The sequence below is a fragment of the Salvelinus sp. IW2-2015 genome, linkage group LG35 (genome assembly GCF_002910315.2).
Source record: "Salvelinus sp. IW2-2015 linkage group LG35, ASM291031v2, whole genome shotgun sequence".
In the NCBI taxonomy this organism is placed as follows: domain Eukaryota; kingdom Metazoa; phylum Chordata; class Actinopteri; order Salmoniformes; family Salmonidae; genus Salvelinus; species Salvelinus sp. IW2-2015.
Window position 1 is genome coordinate 17,947,343 of NC_036874.1, and position 23,503 is coordinate 17,970,845.

The 23,503-nt window shown below is 41.0% G+C and overlaps 1 long non-coding RNA gene across 1 annotated transcript in view; it reads right to left on the bottom strand.

The window, feature by feature from the left end:
- Nucleotides 1–2,149: 2,149 nt before the first annotated feature.
- Nucleotides 2,150–23,503, bottom strand: part of LOC111959063 (uncharacterized) — a 44,749-nt gene continuing 23,395 nt past the window's right edge. The window contains exon 3 of the long non-coding RNA XR_002876612.2: nucleotides 2,150–2,830. This is a non-coding gene — a long non-coding RNA (uncharacterized lncRNA). The remainder of the gene's footprint in view (nucleotides 2,831–23,503) is intronic.

Here is a 23,503-nt window from a genome sequence, read left to right on the forward strand (position 1 = left end):
GGTTTAGTGTAACCAGACAGCACATGCTTACTTATTTTCTCTCTTAAACTTCAAGTTTAAGAAAGAAAAGTGTACAATTACACAATTAGATGAGTAAGGTCAGGATATCGTCACACCGAAACACTCCTTCCTCCAGTTCCCCTCATGCTTAGGTTGGACTACGGGAGTTGGACTGATAGGCTAGCAACCTCACAGGACATGATTGGACTGATCTAAACCAATTGTAGCGCTTCCCATGACAAGAGAGATAAACGCTTTGATAGAGTCAGCCAAACATTAAGGCACCAATTAGGGAAATGTATTGGGCCTATTTCTACCTAGAACATCCCAAATATTTATGCACCGACTTACCAATTCTTTATTTACAAAGTTCATATTGAATTCACATCACAGGAGGTTGGCGGCACCTTCATTGGGGAGGACGGGCTTGTGGTAACGGCTGGAGCAGGACGAGTGGAATGGTATCAAATACATCAAACACATGGTTTCCATTTGTTTAATGTCATTCTATTTGCTCAGTTCCAGTCATTCTTTTGAGCCGTCCTCCCCTCAGCAGCCTCCACTGATTCACATTATATTCATATGATTATTGTTCTGTTTTGTAAATAGTATTGTCATAATTGCAGGTGTATAGTCTGGTACACAAGATGTATCATGTACAGTGGGGCAAAAAAGTATTTAGTCAGCCACCAATTGTGCAAGTTCTCCCACTTAAAAAGATGAGAGAGGCCTGTAATTTTCATCATAGGTCTTCTTCTTTAAGAGGCTCCTCTGTCCTCCACTCGTTACCTGTAAAGCCTCTTAAAGAAGAAGTTACAGGTCTGTGAGAGCCAGAAATCTTGCTTGTAGGTGACCAAATACTTATTTTCCACCATAATTTGCAAATAAATTCATTAAAAATCCTACAATGTGATTTTCTGGAATTTCTTTTCTCATTTTGTCTGTCATAGTTGAAGTGTACCTATGATGAAAATTACAGGCCTCTCTCATCTTTTTAAGTGGGAGAACTTGCACAATTGGTGACTGACTAAATACTTTTTGCCCCACTGTATGTTACTGCCAAGGTCAACATTAATGTTTGCCAAAAAACTCATAATGAATATAAATGTTAGCAAAGGGGAAATAACCTTGTGAAAGCCATCTTCAACAGACAATAGTTAGGATAAGATGTTTTCAGTGTGTTGTCTTGTGTGTGTCGTTTCTTTCATTTCACATCTTGCATTCTAAACATGATAGATTTTTTACAAAGAATCGCCTTACCATGAGGCTAAAGTGGGCCGTCTCCTAGTACGTGACTAAATCATTCAAGTGCTCTCGTGTACGGAGGCACAACGCACTGTACAATCAACCTCTTTATTTCATGATCCTTCACTTTGGAAAATATAAAACCTTGTCAATGTAAACACTAGTTAAGTCATAGAGCAAGACCTGCATTCTTCCACTGAAGACATCCAGTCTGGATCCAGCAGTAATGGGATCTTGATTGTGACTTTAGAGTTAGTTACATTAGGGAGTGTTTTAAAAAAAATATATTTTATTTTTATTTTTATGAACCGAGCCTCTGAAGTGTTTTGGAAAAAGGACCCACTGTGGGTTAATTGGTTTGATTTTATTTTCCCTTTGCGGGTGACATCAAGGGCAGCGAAGAAAAGAGAGCTCCTAAGAGGATTGAGAGAGACAGCGGCAGATGATAAATTGTGAAAAATAAAATAAAAAGGGATAGGCATTTTTTTGCAATAAAGAACCAGTGATAAAAAATGAAAGCTTCACACTGAGATAGTTGCCCTAAATGAATTACCTGGAGATTGCATGTTGTGTTGATTTGCAGGGGTATTCAATTTTAATTAGTATTTTGGAGACATCTTTTATCAGACTGTCACTAACCTCCTCTCTTTCAGCTGAGATTTGTTCTCACTCTCTCTCCCCCTCGCTCTTTCTTTCACTCTCTTCCTCTGTCTCTCTCTCTGCCTCTCTCTTCCTCTGTCTCTCTCTCTGCCTCTCTCTCCCTCCATCTCTTGCTTTCGCTCTCTCCCCCCATCCTTGTGCTTCTCTCTCTCCCCCCATCCTTGTGCTTCTCTCTCTCCCCCCATCCTTGTGCTTCTCTCTCTCTCTCTCTCGTGCACACAAACACTCAAGAATTTGCATTCGATAGAAATGTACAACAATTTTAATATCAAGGTTCTCAATAAGCCATGAATTGGGGGAAAGAAATAAAAGTCTAATTTCAGTTTGGAGAAAATCATTATTTCCACAATTAATTGCATCTTCCGTGGGGCAAAGGTGATAATGAATTTTGCTCAAGGAGACACACAGACACACAAAGAGGCACACCAATAGACATACACACATAAAAGTTCAATAGTCTTCCTGCCTTCAGTCCTAAAATCATTTAATTCTAACATGGAACTTGGGAAACTTCCTCCAGGAAAATACATCATTTCCATTATCCTGCCTCTTCCATTTTGTATATAAAAATCAACTAATTTGTTATATCTGTTAAATGAGTGTCACTTTGATATTCCTAAGAATCTAAAGAAAACAATACATTTTTTAAGACCCCTAAATATTTCTTTAAAAACAATCTAATAGCATCTTATGGTCAGATCAAAATGATGTACACAGAACTACACAACATGTTAACCATTCCAAAATAGACTATAGATGCATAAAACCATTTGTATTTGATACACGTTGCACCCCCCCCCCTTTTTTTTCTCCCTGCTGAGTGTTGTGAGGTTATACCCTGTCTCCCTCTCTTCATTCCTGGCCCACTTCCATTGTTAGTCACCTTGTTTATTGGCTGGAGCAGCCGTGGCGTACTGGACATCATCTGAAACCACAAACGACAAGATGCAATAAGCTGGAGAACAGCAGCAATCTGAGGAAAGTTCTCCCTTCACTAGAGCTCCCTAACTCTCTGTCTTCTTATCCTGAGCAGAAAATAAAAAAATCAATAGCAGCTCACCGGGCTTGATAAAAGCACTGGACAGGGAGAGTGGCTGCGCTGGATATAGTAAATTAAAGTGATCAAAATTTTCCAGTCGACTCAGCCCGCAGCCTACATAAACTAACAACCCTGTCTCCACAGCTGCCTGTCACCCAACCTCTCCCCACTATCTTTTCTCTCTCCCCCCTCACCTTTATTTCTGTATTTTCTTACTTTCACTATCCTTTTTTTTTCTCTCTCTCTCTTTCCTTCCACCCCTTACTGTATTTCAATTTTAGCAGTGTCTTAGCCTTTTGGCTCCTGAGTATTCATGGTGGCAGGTGTCTTTACACACGTATACACGCATGCACACACATACACAGGCACACACACAGATCCACAAACGCACACGCGCATACACACACACACCCCAAACAGGTATTAGTTTCATGAGAGTGCTGGTTGGATGCGATTTCCCTTTAAGAGCTGTGGGTTTGGAAGTGAGGTGTTACCTGGCCCTTTCCATGAATGTATTTGATTTCTTTGACCTACAGTAGCCTGACATGGACAGTGTCCAAAGCCAGTGCCATGTTCTCAGAGAGGAGCTAGGCTTGGATCATATGATAGTATTTGACCTTCACAAAACAACAGATTTACCATAGTGTTTGGGAAAAGATGACACACCCACTGTAAAAGCACTTATCTGAAAAACTTAGTAGTAAATAATAATATATATTTTTGAAAGCACAACACTTACAAAGAACATGTACCATAATWGTTCACATGAATAGATTTTGTAGAAAAAAAGTTGCCATTTCCTGAAGATTTCAATGATTTATAGTCCCAAATTGTTTCAGCAACCATGGCTACATTCCCCTGCAATATGGACGTGAAAGCAAAAGTCTAACATTCCTAGCAAATCCTTTTTTGTACAGGTGACTGACTAAGTAAATGTTACGTATGTAAAAACATATGTAAAATCCTCAGACAGAGGCATGACCCTAACCCTGACCCATATACGGTATCAGTCAAACGTTTGACCACACCTACTCATTTTAAGGTTTTTCTTTATTTGTATTATTTTCTACATTGTAGAATAATAATGAAGACATCAAACTATGAAATAACACATATGGAATCATGTAGTAACCCAAAAGGTTTTAATCAAATCAAAATATATTTTATACTTGAGATTCTTCAAAGTAGCCACCCTTTGCCTTGATGACAGCTTTGCACACTCTTGGCATTCTCTCAACCAGTTTCATGAGGAATGCTTTTCCAACAGTCTTGAAGGAGTTCCCACATATGCTGAGCACTTGTTGGCTGTTGTTTTTTCACTCTGCAGTCCAACTCATCCCAAACCATCTCAATTGAGTTGAGGTCGGCTGATTGTGGAGGCCAGGTCATCTGATGCAGCACTCCATCACTCTCCTTCCTSSTCAAATAGCCCTTACATAGCCTGGAGGTGTGTTGGGTCATTGTCCTGTTGAAAAAGAAATGATAGTCCCACTAAGCGCAACCGAGATGGGATGGCGTATCGCTGCAGAATACTGTGGAAGCCATGCTGGTTAGGTGTGCCTTGAATTCTAAATTACCATAACACCTCCTCCTCCATGCTTCACAGTGGGAACCCCACATGCAGAGATCATCCGTTCCCCTACTCTGCATCTCACAAAGACACGGCTGTTGGAACCAAAAATCTTTGGACTCGTCTGACCAAAGGACAGATTTCCACCGGTCTAATGTCCATTGCTCGTGTTTCTTGGCCCAAGTAAGTCTCTTCTTATTATTGGTGTCCTTTAGTAGTGGCTTCTTTGCAGCATTTTTTTTTAATTGCACCGTGGGATATGGTTGTCTCTTAACCAATTGTGCTATTGTGTGTGTTTTTTMGGGGTTATTTGTAACTGATTTTGTACATAATGTTTCTGCCTCTGTCTCTTATGACTGAAAAGAGCTTCTGGATATCAAGACAGTGATTACCCACCTCGTACTYGAAGAAMATGTTTTCTTTAATGAGTCGGACARYAAGGATTTACTTCAGACACCCGACAAGGCCAACATCCCAGTCATTCGCAGGAGAAAGAGACAGAGATATCGGGGACGGAGGTCGGGATGTCTTGTAAGGATCCGACGGCGAATGGTTAARCTGCCTCTACCATCAGTACTATTAGCCAACYTACAATCATAGGATAACAAAATAGACGAGCTACGATCACGAATATCCTACCAACAGGACATTAAAAACTGTAATATCTTATATTTCACCGAGTCGTGGCTGAACGACGACATGGATAAAATATAGCTGGTTGGTTTTATGCTGCATCGGCAAGATAGAACAGCTGCCTCCGATAAGACAAGAGGTGGCGGTCTATGTATATTTGTAAACAACAGCTGGTGCACGAAATCTAATATTAAGGAAGTCTCAAGGTTTTGCTCACCTGAGGTAGAGTATCTCATGATAAGATGTAGACCACAATATTAACCAAGGGAATTTTTATCTATATTTTTCGTAGATGTCTTTTTACCACCACAAATCGATGCTGGCACGAAGTCCGCACTCAATGAGCTGTATAAGGCTATAAGCAAACAGGAAAACGCTCATCCAGAGGTGGCACTTCTACTGGCCATCYACTTTAATGTAGGGAAACTTAAATCCGTTTTATGCTAAGCTACAGGATTGTTTTGCTAGCAGAGACTGGAATATGTTCCAGGATTCTTCTAAAGTCATTGAGGAGTACAACACATCAGTCACTGGCTTCATCAATAAGTGCATCGGTGATGTCGTCCCCACGGTGACCGTACGTACATACCCCAACCAGAAGCCATGGATTACAGGCAACATCCGCACTGAGCTAAAGGGTAGAGCTGCCGCTTTCAAGGAGCGGGACTCTAACCCGGACGCTGTAAAGAAATCCCGCTATGCCCTCAGATGAACCATCAAACAGGCTACGTGTCAATATAGTACTAAGATTGAATCGTACTACACCGGCTCCGAGGCTTCTTGGATGTGGCAGGGCTTGAGAACTATCACAGACTACAAAAGGGAAGTACAGCCGCGAGCTGCCCAGCGACTCGAGCCTACCAGACGAGCTAAATTACTTCTATGATCGCTTCGAGGCAAGCAACACCYAAGCATGTATGAGAGCATCAGCTGTTCCAGATGACTGTGTGATCACGCTCTCTTTAGCTGATGTGAGCAAGACCTTTAAACAGGTCGAAATTCACAAGTCCGRGGGGCCAGAATGATTACCAGTATGTGTACTCTGAGCATGCGCTGACCAACTGGCAATGTGTCTTCACTGACATTTTCAACCTCTCCCTGTCTGAGTCTGTAATACCAAAATGTTTCAAGCAGACCACCATAGTCCCTGTGCCCAAGAACACTAAGGTAACCTGCCTAAATGACTACCGACCTGTAGCACTCACGTCTGTAGCCGCCAAGCGCTTTGAAAGGCTGGTCATGACTCATATCAACACCATTATCCCAGAAACCCAAGACCCACTCCAATTTGCATACTGGCCCAACAGATCCACAGATGATGCAATCTCTATTGCACTCCACACTGCTCTTTCCCACCTGGACAAAAGGAACACCTACAGTTAAAGTCGGAAGTTTACATACACTTAGGTTGGAGTCATTAAAACTCGTTTTTCAACCACTCCACAAATTTCTTGTTAATAAACTATACTTTTTGCAAGTCGGTTAGGACATCTACTTTGTGCATGACGCAAGTCATTTTTCCAACAATTGTTTACAGACAGAATATTTCACTTATAATTTACTGTATCACATTTKCGGTGAGTGAGAAGTTTACATATACTAAGTTGACTGTGCCTTTAAACAGCTTGGAAAATTCCAGAAAATGATGTCATGGATTTAGAACCTTCTGATAGGCTAATTGACATAATTTGAGTCATTTGGAGGTGTACCTGTGGATGTATTTCAAGGCCTACCTTCAAACTCAGTGCCTCTTTGCTTGACATCATGGGATAATCAAACACCATGGTATAAACACCATGGGACCACGCAGTCGTCATACCACTCAGGAAGGAGACGCGTTCTGTCTCCTGGAGATGAACGTACTTTGGTGCGAAAAGTGCAAATCAATCCCAGAARAACAGCAAAGGACCTTGTMAAMATGCTGGAGGAAACAGGTGCAAAAGTATCTATATCCACAGTAAAACGAGTCTTATATCGACATAACCTGAAAGGCCGCTCAGCAAGGAAGAAGCCACTGCTCCAAAACCGCCATAAAAAAGCCAGACTACGGTTTACAACTGCACATGGGGACAAAGATCGTACATTTTGGAGAAATGTCCTCTGGTCTGATGAAACAAAAATAGAACTGTTTGGCCATAATGACCATCATTATGTTTGGAGGAAAAAGAGGGAGCTTGCAAGCTGAAGAACACCGTCCCAACCGTAAAGCACGGGGTTGGCAGCATCATGTTGTGGGTTACTTTGCTGCAGGAGGGACTGGTGCACTTCACAAAATAGATGGCATCATGAGGTAGGAAAATTATGTGGATATATTGAAGCAACATCTCAAGACATCATTCAGGAAGTAAAAGCTTGGTTGCAAATAGGTCTTCCAAATGGACAATGACCAAAAGCATACTTCCAAAATTGTGGCAAAATGGCTTAAGGTCAACAAAGTCAAAGTCAAGATATTGGAGTGGCCATCACAAAGCCCTGACCTCAATCCTATAGAACATTTGTTGGCAGAACTGAAAAAGCATGTGCGAGCAAGAAGGCCTCAGTTACACCAGCTCTGTCAGGAGGAATGGGCCAAAATTCACCCAACTTATTGTGGGAAGCTTGTGGAAGGCTACRCGAAAAGTTTAACCCAAGTTAAACAATTTAAAGGCAACGCTACCAAATACTAATTGAGTGTATGTAAACTTCTGACCCACTGGGAATGTGATGAAATAAATAAAATCTGAAATAAATCATTCTCTCTACTATTATTCTGACATTTCTCATTCTTAAAATAAAGTGGTTATCCTAACTGACCTAAGACGGGGATTTTTTACGTCGATTAAATGTCAGGAATTGTGAAAAACATATGTTAAATGTATTTGGCTAAGATGTATGTAAACTTCCAACTTGAACTGTAGCTTGTTTCTGGTCACAGGTTAAGAATGGTTAAAAAATTACAACATGCACCTAAAATTAGCATTACAATTAGCAGTGTTGGGCGATCTGGAAAGCCATAGCCAGTCAATAAATAATATAATACTCGTAGGAATGGTTTTCATCTTTAGCTCACAATCTGTGGATAATATATGATTAGAAAAATTAAAACATGTWGTAAAACGTCACAGCARAATTGAAAAATATATGGCACATGGAAACCAAACAAGGGTGGTCTATGGTTATAGGTGGGATGGGCTGAGAGTGGCTGAGGGTTGGGATTAAAGAGTTTGTTTGGTAATGTATTGTTGTTAAATATAAAAGTACCATGTATGTAAAATGTACAGTAACTTTCAAAAGTATTCATCCCCCTTGGCATTATTCCTATTTTGTTGCATTACAACCTATAATTTAAATACATTTTTATTTGGATTTCATGTAATGGACATACACAAAATAGTCCAAATTGGTGAAGAGAAATGAAAAAGATTACTTGTTTCAAAATATTCAAAAAAATGTAAAACGGAAAAGTGGTGCATGCATTTGTATTCCCCACCTTTGCTATGAAGCCCCTAAATAAGATGTTGTGCAACCAATTACCTTCAGAAGTCACATAATTAGTTAAAGAAAGTCCACGTGTGTGCAATCTAAGTGTCACATGATCTGTCACATGATCTCAGTATATATACACCTGTTCTGAAAAGCCCCAGAGCCTGCAACACTACTAAGCAAGGGGCACCACCAAGCAACGACACCATGAAGACCAAGGAGCTCTCCAAACAGGTCAGGGACAAAGTTGTGGAGATGTACAGATCAGGGTTGGGTTATAAAACAAGATCAGAAACTTTGAACATCACACGGAGCACCATTAAATCCATTATTAAAAAAATGAAAGAATGTGGCACCACAACAGACCTGCCAAGAGAGGGCCGCCCACCAAAACTCACAGACCAGGCAAAGAGGGCATTAATCAGAGAGGCAACAAAGAGACCAAAGATAACCTGGAAGGACCTGCAAAGCTCCACAGAGGACCACTTTAAGCCGTACACTCCACAGAGCTGGGTTTTCAGAAGTGGCCAGAAAAAAAGCKATTGCTTAAAGAAYAAAAATAAGCAAACACATTTGGTGTTTGCCAAAAGGCATGTTGAAGACTCCCCAAACATATGGAAGAAGGTACTCTGGTTAGATGAGACTAAAATGTAGCTTTTTGGCCATCAAGGAAAACTCTATGTCTGGTGCAAACTCATCACCCCGAGAATACCATCCCCACAGTGAAGCATGGTAGTGGCAGCATCATGTTGTGGGTATGTTTTTCATCGGCAGGGACTGGGAAACTGGTCAGAATTGAATGAATGACGGATGGCGCTAAATACAGGGAAATTCTTGAGGGAAACCTGTTTCAGTCTTCAAAAGATTTGAGACTGGGACGGAGTTTCACCTTCCAGCAGGACAATGACCCTAAGCATACTGCTAAAGCAACACTCCAGTGGTTTAAGGGGAAACATTTAAATGTCTTGGAAGGTCCTAGTCAAAGCAAAGACTTCAATCCAATTGAAAATCTGTGGTACGACTTAAAGATTGCTGTACACGAGTGGAACCCATCCAACTTGAAGGAGCTGGAGCAGTTTTGCCTTGAAGAATTGGCAAAAATCCCAGTGGCTAGATGTGCCAAGCTTATAGACATACTCAAAGAGACTTGCAGCTGTAATTGCTGCAAAAGGTGGCTCTACAAAGTATTGACTTTGGGGGGGTGAATAGTTATGCACACTCAAGTTTTCAGTTGTTTTGTCTTATTTCTTGTCTGTTTCACAACAACAAAATATTTTGCATCTTCAAAGTGTTGTGTAAATCAAATGATACAAACCCCCCCCCCAAAAAGTCGGTTTCAATTCCAGGTTGTAAGGCAACAAAATTGGAAAAATGCAAAGGGGGATGAATACTTTCGCAAGCCACTGTATATGTAKAATGTATGTAGCAAAAAATCTGTAAAAAAGAAAACGAAGATATTTGTCCTTCAAAGAGGGGTGGTGGAGGGGTTAAATAAAWAAAAWATATATTTTATAGGGCTTGTTAGTAAGCATTTCACTGTAAGGTCAACCTACACCTTTTGTATTCGGCGCATGTGACGAATACAATTTGATTTGACTTGATTTGACAATGAAGGCATGATTCACGCAGTCTCCTCTGTGAAGCATTATTTGGGCTGCAATTTTTGAGGATGGTAACTCTAAAGAACTTATCCTCTGCAGTAGAGATAACTCTGGGTCTTCCTTTCCTGTGGCGGTCCTCATGAGAGCCAGTTTCATCATAGCGCTTGATCGTTTTTGTGACTACACTTGAAGAAACTTTCAACGTTCTTAACATTTTCCAGATTGACTGACCTTCATGTCTTAAAGTAATGATGGACTGTTGTTCTCTTTGCTTATTTGAGCTGTTCTTGCCATAATATTGACTTGGTCTTTTACCAAATAGGGCTATCTTCTGTATACCATCCKTACCTTGTCACAACACAACTGACTGGCTCAAACGCATTAAGAAGGAAAGAAATTCCACCAATTAACAGGCCCACCTGCTAATTGAAATGCATTCCAGGTGACTACCTCATGAAGCTGGTTGAGAGAATGCCAATAGTGTGCAAAGCTGTCATGAAGGCAAATGTTGGCTACTTTGAAGGAACTATATTTTGATTTGTTTAACAATTTCTTGGTTACTACATAATTCCATGTGTTATTTCATAGTTTTGATGTCTTCACTATTCTTCTACAATGTAGAAATAGTTTTAAAAAATGGAATGGAACCAGTAGGTGTGTCCAAAATTTTGACTGGTACTGTATATTGCCAMCTTTGGACAAATGGTGGCCTTCAGTAGCTCTTAAAGTGCATTTGGAAAGTATTCAGATTCCTTCACTTTTTCCACATTTTGTTACGTTACAGTCTTATTCTAAAATTGATTCAATATGTTTTTTTGCATAACTGAATAGTGCGCTGGGCTTTCATGAGTTGTCTTACAAAATGCAATGAATCAATTACAGTAATGCAGTAGACAGCTGACTCATAAGGCTAAGGAGGCCAACCCCTTGCAGCGACCCTTGGCTTTCTGTCCTGAGAATAGTGAGTAGGGATTAATAGCGATTGACCAATCAGCTCTAGTCTCTAGGTGAGCGAGCTTTACAAGAAAGCACAGTTGATGTGCTCCTTCTTTGTCTCTAAACACCAACAACCCATATTATTCCAAGTAGTTTTTAGTAGTAGGCACATCATGTGTGGCACCATGTTCAGGCTATACGATTCCACGTAACATGTTGTGTACTTTTGATCGTCTTCATCTATGTTTTGATGATTGTGAGCTGTGATGTGGAGGCATGCTTGTAGATGACCCTTTACTGCCCCTACTTGGGTGGTAGGACGGTGGGGTAGGGGGAGGGAGAGAGAGGGTGTCTGTGTGTGTGTGTGTATGTGTGTGTGCGTGCTTTGGTGGTTGCGTGCTTTGGTGCGTGTGTGTGTGTGTGCAGCCTGCACTAGTCATGGCCTAATAGCCAGCTGACCTACAAAAGGTCAGACAGCAGACAGCCTTGAGACGCTTAAACTCAGCGGTAACCCCAAGCGCCCTGCGGTCTCTCCGCTTAGCCCAGATCAACCTCCCTGCCTTCCCAGGGAGAGGGGTCGTGTCCTGGCCAAGCTGCCACTCCTACAGCCCCCAGCTCCAGTCTCCACACACCCACCCAGCCACCAACCCTGCTCCTCTGTCCACATCTGAACACCTCTAACTCACAACTCTGCTGTGATCTCTCAATACACAACACTCAATATGTACAATAGCACTTATTTTGGATAGTCCATCTGTAGTCTACAGACTATAAGTAACATTTAAATTAACTATCTATTAACACTAATCCTAGCCCTAACCCTAACTTTAACCCCTACTCTAACCCTTATTCTAAACCTAACTCTAAACCTAACCATAATCTTAGAAAGCGGTTGCTTATCAACAGATAGTGTGTTGATAGTYTGACCATCTGTAGAGCACAGACGGACTATCCGGACTATCCAAATAAAGTGTGACTGTACAATATGTTATTTTACTTTGTAATGTTGTTATAAAAAAAGAAGCAATGAAGTGAAATTATAAATAATGTTTATGTTTTCCTTTCTGTCAATTGTTTAATGTTAGCTACCACAAATGCCCTGGCATGTTGGAGTTTGTATCACTTAAATTGTATAATTAGTTTATCATATTTAGCCTATAATTTGCACACTGATTTACATTTAATTTACAGTGTAAAATATMAATTGCTGCTATACAGAAATAAAATGTCATATTTACTGAACAAAAATGTCAACACAACGTATAAAGTGTTGGCCCCACATTTCATGAGCTATAATAAAACATCCCAGAAATTGTCCATATGGAAACAGACGCCTCACAAGTCCTCAACTGGCAGCTTCATTAAATAGTTCCCACAAAACACCAGTCTCAACGTCAACAGTGAAGAGGCAAATCCGGGATGCTGGCCTACTAGGCAGAGTTCCTCTGTCCAGTGTCTATGTTCTTTTGTCCATCTTAATCTTTTCTTTTTATTGGCCAGTCTGAGATATGGCTTTTTCTTTGCAACTCTGCCTAGAAGGCCAGCATCCCGGAGTTGCCTCTTCACTGTTGATGTTGAGACTGGTGTTTTGTGGGTACTATTTAATGAAGCTGCCAGTTGAGGACCAGGGAGGCGTCTGTTTCTCCAACTAGACACTCTAATGTACTTGTCCTCTTGCTCAGCTGTGCACCGGGGCCTCCCACTCCTCTTTCTATTCTGGTTAGAGACAGTTTGCGCTGTTCTGTGAAGGGAGTAGTACACAGTGCTGTACGAAATCTTCAGTTTCTTGACAATTTCTCCCATGGAATAGCCTTCATTTCTCAGAACAAGAATAGACTGATGAGTTTCAGAAGAAAGTGCTTTGTTTCTGGCCATTTTGAGCCTGTAATCGAACCTACAAATGCTGATGCTCCAGATACTCAACAACTCTAAAGAAGGCCAGTTTTATTGCTTGTTTAATCAGGACAACAGTTTTCAGCTGTGCTAACATAATTGCAAAAAGTTTTCTAACGACCAATTAGCCTTTTAAAACGAGAAACTTGGATTAGCTAACACAACGTGCCTTTGGAACACAGGAGTGATTGTTGCTGATTTTCACGGKCGATGCTGGAAGAAGACCAAAGTGCAGCGTGGTGAGCGTGCATTTTCCCTTTTTATTTAAAATGTCGCCAACAAAACAACAAACGAAAGAAACAAGCGTGAAGCTTACAGGGCATTAGTGCCACAAACAAAGTTAACTACCCACACTGAAAGGAGGGAAAAAGGGCTACCTAAGTATGGTTCTCAATCAGAGACAACGATAGACAGCTGTCCCTGATTGAGAACCATACCCGGCCAAAACATAGAAATAAAGAAACATAGAAAACAAAACATAGAATGCCCACCCCAAATCACACCCTGACCAAATCAAATAGAGACATAAAAAGGCTCTCTAAGGTCAGGGCGTGACACTGATAATGGGCCTCTGTACGCCTATGTAGATATTCCATAAAAAATCTGCCGTTTCCAGCTACAATAGTAATTTACAACATTAACAATGTCTACACTGTATTTCTGATCAAATTGATGTTATTTTAATGGACAACAAATTAGCTTTTATTTCAAAAATAAGGATATTTCTATTATATTATATATATTTCTAAGTGACCCCAAACTTTTGAACGGTAGTGTAGATAGACACTACCCTCATCAGAAACACTTATCAAATGACTCAGACATGCCATGTGTCATTAATGTGTCAGAATAAAACTATAAAACATTTTTTATTTAAGTCTACATAAAAAAACATAAAAGAAATCCAAGGAAGCACAGACATAGGGTTTTTCTTTATTTTGACTATTTTCTACATTGTATAATAATAGTGAAGACATGAAAACCATAAAATAACACATATGGAATCATGTAATAACCCCAAAAGTTTTAAACAGATCCAAAAATATTTTATATTTGAGATTCTTCCTGTGGTGGTCCTCATGAGAGCCAGTTTCATCATAGCGCTTGATGGTTTTTGTGACTGCACTGGAAGAACCTTTCAAAGTTCTTGACATTTTCCAGATTGACTAACCTTCATGTCTTGAAAACTTCTTATGGATCAAATCCCGTTAACGGGATTGATATGACAACATCCGGTGAAATGGCAGAGCGCCAAATTCAAATTAAATTATTAGAAATATTTAACTTTCATACAATCAGTGCAATGCACCAAAATAAAGCTTAACTTCTTGTTAATCCAGCCACCGTGTCAGATTTCAAAAAGGCTTTACGGCGAAAGCAAACCATCCTATTATCTGAGGACAGCACCCCATCAAACAAACACATGACAATCATATTTCAACCCGCCAGGCGCGACACAACTCAGAAATAACGATATAATTCATGCCTTACCTTTGAAGATCTTCTTCTGTTGGCACTCCAATATGTCCCATAAACATCACAAATGGTCCTTTTGTTCGATTAATTCCGTCGTTATATCCCCAAAATGTCCATTTATTTGGCGCGTTTGATTCAGAAAAACACCGGTTCCAACTCGCCCAACATGACTATAAATGATCTAATAAATTACCTGTAATCTTGGTCCAAACATTTCAAACAACTTTCCTAATCCAACTTTAGGTATTTTAAAACGTAAATAATAGATACAATTTAAGACGGGATAAACTGTGTTCAATAGCGGATAAAATCAAAGTGGAGGGAGCTTCAGGTCGCGCGCCCCAAACAAAAGAGTCCACTTGGCTCGACTCCCAGAAAGGAAAGGGCTACTTCTTCATTACTCAAAGGAAAAACATCAACCAATTTCTAAAGACTGTTGACATCTAGTGGAAGCCATGGGAACTGCAAGCATATTTCTATTAGAATGGGCTTGCCATAGAAAATGAATGGAAAACAGATTGACCTCCCAAAAGATTTTCCTTGGATGGATTGTGCTCGGGGTTTCACCTGCCAAATCAGTTCTGTTATGCTCACAGACAATATTCAAACAGTTTTAGAAACTTCAGTGTTTTCTATCCAAATCTACTAATAATATGCATATCCTAGCTTCTGGGCCTGAGTAGGAGACAGTTTACTTTGGGCACGCTTTTCTTCCAGACGTGAAAATACTGCCCCCTATCCCAGAGAGGTTTGAAAGTAATGAGGAACTGTCTTTTCTCTTTGCTTATTTGAGCTGTTCTTGCCATAATATTGACTTCGTGTTTTACCAAATAGGGCTATCCACCCCTACCTTGTCACAAAACAACTGACTGGCTCAAATGCATTAAGAAGGAAATAAATTCTATAGGTTACAGCCTTATTCTAAAATTGATTAAGTCAATTTTAACACAATACCCCCGAATTTGCAAAGCAAAAACAGGTTTTCAGAAATGTTATTAAAAAACTAAAACGGAAATATTGGATTTACATAAGTATACCCTTTACTCAGTACTTTGTTGAAGCACATTTGCAGTGATTACAGCCTTGAGTCTTCTCGGGTATGATGCTACAAGCTTGGCACACCTCTATTTGGGGAGTTTCTCCCATTCTTCTGTAAGGTTGGATGGGGAGCGTCACTGCACAACTATTTTCAGGTCTCTCCAGAGATGTTTGATCGGGATCAAGTCCGGGCTCTGGGTCGGCCACTTAAGGACATTCAGAGACTTGTCCCGAATCCACTTTGGCGTTGCCTTCGCTGTGTGCTTTGGGTCATTGTCCTGTTGGAAGGTGAACCTTCGACCCAGTCTGAGGTCCTGACCACTCTGGAGCAGGTTTTCTTCAAGGATCTCTCTGTACTTTGCGCCGTTTATCTTTCCCTCAATCCTGACTAGTCTCCCAGTCCTTGCTAAAAAAACATTCCCACAGCATGATGCTGCCACCGCCTCACCGTAGGGATGGTGCCAGGTTTCCTCCAGACGCGACACATAGCGTTCAGGACAAAGAGTTCAATCTTGGTTTCATCAGAACAGAGAATCTTGTTTCTCATGGTCTGAGAGTCCTTTAGGTACCTTTTGGCAAACTCCAAGCAGGCTGTCATGTGCCTTTTACTGAGGAGTGGCTTCCGTCTGGCCACTCTACCATAAAGGCCTGATTGGTGGAGTGCTGCATAGACGGTTGTCCTTCTAGAAGGTTCTCCCATCTCCACAGAGGAACTATGGAGCTCTGTCAGAGTGACCATCGGGTTGATCACCTCCCTGATCAAGGCCCTTCTACCACGATTTCTCAGTTTGTCCGGGAGACAAGCTCTAGGAAGAATCTTGGTGGTTCCAAACTTCAATGCTGCAGACATTTTTTGGTACCCTTCCCCAGATCTGTGCCTCGACACAATCCTGTCTCGGAGCTCTACGAACAATTCCTTCGACCTCATGGCTTGTTTATTTTCTCTGATGTGCACTGTCAACTGTGGGACCTTATATAGACAGGTGTGTACCTTTCCAAATCATGTCCAATCAACTGAATTTACCACATGTGGACTTCAATCAAGTTGTAGAAACATCTCAAGGATGATCATTGGAAACAGAATGCACCTGAGCTCATTTTCAAGTCTCATAACAAAGGGTCTGAATACTTATGTAAATAAGGTTTCTGCTTGTTTCTGTATAAAAACCTGTTTTCTATTTGTCATTATAGGGTATTGTGTGTAGATTGATAAGGATTTTTTTTATATAATCCATTTAAAATAAGGCTGTAACATAACAAAATGTGGAAAAAGGGAAGGGGTCTGAATACTTTCCGAATCCACTGTATATTCAGCCTGTGGCAACCATACACCACGCTCAACGCTGTACAATATGTATCTATTTCAATCTCTTTATCAAGAAAAAGGATTGCAATTGCAAATGTCAGTGATGGCAATCCAATTGAAAACAGTTGGCAGTCCTATGTTTAAGCAGTGATTTACCAGTTAAAACCTTAAGGAAAGATTACCCCGTTCACCTCTTCTTTAAAGCGTGCGTGCAACATGCTCAGGATGTAATGACTAAATCCTCTGAAACGCTTTCCTTAAGTGTTTCTATAGAGACATGCGATTGCAAATTAATTGTGGGTTTTACTGTACAGTGCAAAGCAGTTCAGGAAATGGACTTCAATTAATGCGAAGCCTTAGGTCTGTGTGATTTAGACAAGCCTTAGTTCTGTGTGATTTAGACAAGCCTTAGGTCTGTGTGATTTAGACTGTGGAGTATACTGTAAATTAAGAGTAACTTTGTTCAGTTGAACTATAATGAACTCAATTGAATGGCTCAGCAGTATATGTTGTACGTTAATTATGTGAATGACTAGACTCAAGAACTGGAATACAATGTGATTCATGATCTTACTGGATGCTTTAATTTAAGTTAATGTGTTCATAAAAAAATACAGGTTTTCCATGTGTACATTTGATTACAGTAATCCTATCAATAATAAGGATGTTTTAGAATGTGTGTGTGTGTTCAGGGATGTTTTTGTATCCTGGCTGCAGGAGCTTAGTGATGCTTTTCCCTCATCAATACCAGCATGCTCTGGGCTGGGAGAATGGCCCTCTGTAGATGCTGACATTGCCTGTTCCCCTCCCTCCCTCCCACCACACACAACACACACACACACACACACACACACACCACACACACACACAACACACACACACACACACACACACACACACACACACACACACCACACACACACACACACACACACACACACACACACACACACACACTACTCCTCTTTTAAATAATTTCCTAGCACCTTAATCACAGCTAAGCCACTAACTGATCGATGACAGATATGAGGAGCAACTTCATGCTCCTCAAGCATGCTAACAGGGTTCTATTCTTTTCATCTATTTATTTATTGTCTCTCGTTTTGGAGATAATATTTTCTCTCTGTTAACAGGCCTCTAGACGCTGGTCGGGGTATTAATTAAAATCGAAATACTAAATATTGATTGATACGTTATCAGTGCATAGCAGTTTGGTCCTCGGCTATTGATCCGGCCCTGTGATTTATTTCATATTTAAGAAAAATCATTTTGTGTGATTATAAGAGGTAATGGACTTTTAGTGAGGGTTGTAATTCTTGTTTGTATCATGTTTGTTGTGCGGGAGGCGGGAGACGATTTCTCATCGCAGTCGGAGATCACCGATATCCTTGGAGCTGCTCTCCCTTGCGTAAAAGAAAGATCCTGGCCTGTGTCATTGGGAAATAATGGGTATTGGGATTACCTTCTTTAATCAAAACAAAGATTAACAGATGGTATGAGAGCAGTTATTAGCAAACATCTTGCACTCATCAAATCAATAAGTTGATTTGTATCAGGTTGTTGGTGGGTGTAGGTGGAAAGGGGAGCCGGGGACTGTTCCCAGTGAAAGATCCTGGCAATCAGGCTTCTGTGTTAGCAATTACCTCTCAGCAAAATAGGTGCTCTTCTCTTCAATCTGGCAGGCCTCCAAACACAAGGCAGACAGATAGGAACATGGAACATTGACACACCGACACATACACTGCATGAGTAACCCTGTTTCGGAAACAACCTCCGAGGCGATATGTGATTGATACATTTCCATGTCAGTGTCAGAATATCTCATGACGTTGTGAAGTGTCCCTGTGAAATGCGAGAGACCGGTGTTCTCATGTTCTTAGAAAACAAAATGGCAAACACTGCACGCTTCCGTGAGGAGTTAACGTCACTATAGATTTGAAAGACGAGGACTCCACAGCCAAGTGTAAGAAGTGATACTGGGTTTCACTCTCCATGGAGAGAGAGTTATTTGTTGAGCTTATTGTTATTGTTGAATGTATGGGTATTTTGACACTTGGTTATTGTTGTTACTGTTGTCCGTTGACAATTTTGATTCGAATTTTTTATTTTTTTATATGTTAATATCCAAAATAAGCTTTGAATATGTACATTGTTACGTCATGCCAATAAAACTAATTGAATTGAATTGAGAGAGAGATACAAGACTGGGGACCTGGCAACCCCAGACATGATTCAACAAGTCAAGGACTACTTACACAAAGCTGTTTCCAGCTGTAGCCTCAGTGACCTGGGCTTTAGCGCCATCATTTTAATAAGGCTTTTTGATTTCTATACACCACGTTGTTCTAATTGGTGCGGTCTCTTTAATCATGGTAATGCTCTACTCTGGCTTTTTCACATGCAGAATCCACAGTCCTGGTCTGCAGCTCTCTTTTGTTTTGTGTTTTGTGTTATAGCTGCTGCACATGGAATTTCAGAACACACAACTGTCCAATATTAGAGGGGGGGGGAAACGTTTTTTGAAAAGAGACAGTTTTTGTTCTCTCTGTGAGAGTTTTGAAATACAGCTCGGTTTCTTTTTTGTATATATTATATGATGTAATTATATTGTCTCATGCGTGTACTGACTCACTAGATGCAAATCAGTAAAAAGGGGAAATTGAAGAAAAAAATCTGTTAAACTTGGGGCGGCAGTAGCCTAGTGGTTAGAGTTGTTGAGCCAAAAACCAAAATGTCGCTGGATCAAATCCCTGAGCTGACAAGGTAAAATATGTTGTTCTTCCCCTGAACAAGGCAGTTAACCCACTGTTCCCTGGTAGGCTGTCAATGTAAATAAGAATTTGTTCTTAATGACATGCCTGGTTACATTAAAAAAAATAAAAAATGAACTGACAATTTTCTCCATCTAAGATCTTGCAGTGTTTCATGACTGAGTTTAAATGTGGATTAGTCCCATGTGGCCTTTACAACACCTTTTTGCTCTATTCACCGCTTCGCAGACAGACACATCTTTGTTCACATTGACGTAGTATCACTTAGTGACTTTTGCTTTCTTGCTTTTCAGGCACCCAAGGTTGCCGGGAGCTTTCGAGGCCTTTCATTAGCCTCCTATCTTTTGTTCCATTGAAATTTCCACTCCGTGGTAGAGAGCCACCAGGGAGTTCAATTAAACATGGCTGAGTGCCCGGATACAGGTAATGTGGTATTGATAAGGAAACAGTCAATTGAGAGAGATCTGCATGAAATCACCGGGTCACATTTTCCACCTTAGCGGATACTGGTGCAGTTCATTTCTACAACAAGAGACTAACTACTCATGCGTGAAGAATTATGTTGGCAGATGCGCTCTCCTTATTCTCGTCTTTCGCTACTCTTATTCCAGACGACACACCGCCAACATGCACGTCACGCATACTCGACATGTACTTGACACAATGCGTCTTGTGCCACAACACCACGATAGTTATCCCTACCCTCGCTATTGGAAACAATGACTTAATCGTTGGTGATATTAATTTCTAATAAAACACACCGGTTTGTTTAAGCTCCACCTGAGCACTAGTCCCATCCTCCTCTACACATCGTCAGATATGCACTTACCTAGGATTGACAAGGCATGGTTGGCCAAACAATGTGACAGTCCGGGGTAATACTGATGCTGCTTTAAAAATTAAAGGCTCTATTGATACAGACATGTGGCCATACATATCACTGGTCTAGAGAACGCCTCAGATCCCTGCCCCAATCGGTCTGGCCCCTCTGTTCTCAACCTACTCATGACAGTCTCTTCAACGCCACACTATCGTTCGACCACTCTCTTAGGAACATCATCGTATGCTCACACGCCTCTCTTTACGCTAGACCGCCTAGATTTATAAGTTGGGTACGTTTCAGGCATCACATACCTTGTGTGTGCAGCTTTTAGTGTACAATTGTGACACAGGGGTAATTGTACTAATGCTGAATGTTGGTGTAATAAAATAACCTGTCATTTTTCACAATGTCCTTCTTCGTTATTTTCTATCATTCTGCTCTACATACTTGATTGTGAAACAAACTCGCAAAATTGCTTTATAATGTCCTTGTAACATTTTTTTCTCCCACTGAAATAACACTTACATGTTAATGACGAGACTCGCGGAAACTATTCTCAGTTAATGCGTAGTCGCAACCGCACACCAGGTACACTACACGAGTTAGATCACGACGACGCGAGACTGAAAACGCAGGGTAAGATTTCACGATCACCCTAGAGGCACAGGCTATGCTCCGTCAGCAGCTTTGGGTGGTCACTTGTCGACGTGGTTACATATTCTTTCATAGGGTCAGGCTGGCAAAGATTATTGTTCGAGATTAAGTGTTCCATATGATTGGGTGTGCTTGTTAAGGCCTCTTTTTCTGCTTCATGATGGTTCGCCTTGACGACAAATGGGGCACATTAGACGAGCTCAACAAGCTTGATCGCTCAGACTCAAAGGACTCAATCAGTACTTTGCGTTCGTACCAAATCTCTCGGCTCGTCAAGCTGGATTATATCTACAGGCTCACTCTCATACCAACAGCAACATATTATCATACACCACCGTATGACTCAGCATCTACCACGCACAGAACTCCCGTCGTAACACACGCATGCAGCAACGCAACAACACTTAGCACGCGACGTACCCACATCGACCAACCACACACACCCGATGTGTACACACACATGCAGCACCCCACCACAGCCACCATCCCACCCTGCACCCACCCACACACCACACACACAATGCTGCACACAACACATCACACACACACACACCACACACCAACCACACACCCACACACGAACCTCACAGCCTTCCAACACCACTAACCCAGTTCACACACACACACATCTCACAACACACAAGGTGCCTCGGTTTGATTGTCGTTGGTACACATGACACACACACCACACCACACACACACCACAACCATCATTTGATAAATCTATGGATATGAATCTGCTGTAAATATAGTTATTTAAATTCGATATGGCATAGTGTTCTTTAACGCAAGTGAGTCACTGCATGAGAATCTGACTGGTTAAGTTAGGGCTTTGGGTATAGGGTTAAAACAGAAAACAACTTGACGGTTAAGTTTAGCATTACTTCTGAATGGTTAAGAAGGCAGGCAACAGGTCTCCACAAAAAAACGACTAACAGCTACTACATAATGTCTAATTTTAGGCCTTCAATTATATAGAGTCTCACACACTTTCTTTGTCTTTGACTACATTTAGGTGTAATTCTGCTTTTTGGTGAAGATGTTAATTTTCTGGGCATGATAATTGCCAAGGATTACATCAAATCTTGATGGGCAAAGGATATAAAGGAATATGGCTTATCTGCAAGGAACCAAGCGTAGTTAGACAATCTTGGTAAGCTTTACTGAGTCATTTTCTGGATGAGGAATGAATACTGATATGCTGTGAGAAGACAGCTTGTGTATCTGGGAATAAACATGTACGTCAACAATAATTACGTCATATGCAAATAATGAGATATATTGATCAGCTAGTGTAGTAGCTATGTCCAGAAGTGGTATTTTAATTGATAAAGCACGTTGTTGTATAAACAGCATGTACACTTGAATTTAAAATATAAACGCAAGATTGTAAACGGGTTGGTCGGATGTGTTCATGGTTTGTAATAAGATCGAATTTGTCCATATGACACCAACAAAGCTTGTTTCTCTCATTATTTCGTGCACAAATTCTCTCTTTACATCCCTTTTTGTGAGCATTTCTCTTGTGCCAAGGTAATCCATCCAACCTGAAGGAAAGCTATCAAGAAGCTGATTAAACAGATTTCACTACAACAGGTGCACCTTGTTGGTGGGGACAATAAAAGGCATTCTCAATGTGCAGTTTTGTCACACAACACAATGCACAAGATGTCTCAAGCTTTGAGGGAGCACGCAAATTGTCATGCTGACTGCAGAATGTCAACCAGAGCTGTTGCCTAAGGTCTTGAATGTTATCTTCTCTTACAATAAGCTGCCTCCATCTTGGTTTCAGAGATTCGGCAGTACGTCAAATGGGTCACAATGCAGACCAGGTGTAATCACGCAGCGCCAGGACCCTCCACATCCAGGTTTTTTCACCTGAACACAATTGCATTTTTCGATGGCAATTTGAATGCACGAGGGATACTGTGGATGGGATACCCTGCGACGAGATCCTGAGGCCATTGTCGTGCGCATTCATCCGCCGCCATCATCATGTTTCTGCAAGATAATGCACGGCCCATATTCGCAATGATCTGTACACATTCCTGGAAGCTGAACATATCCCAGTCTTCGCTTGCCCTGCATTCTCATCAAGACATGTCGGCCCGTTGGAGCATGGTTTGTAATGCTCTTATTGCGTGGGTACAACAGCGTGCTCCAGTTACCGCCACATTTCCAGCACTTCGCACAATGCTGAAGAGGAGTGGGACAATTCCACAAGCCACAATCAACAAGCTGATCATCTTATGCGAATGCGATGGGTCGCGCTGCATGAGGCAAATGGTGGTCACACCCAGATTACTGACAGTTTTTTTAATCCACTCCTACCTTTCTTTTTAGGTATTTTTGTTAATGCATATCTGTATTAACATCATGTGAAATCATAGATTCGG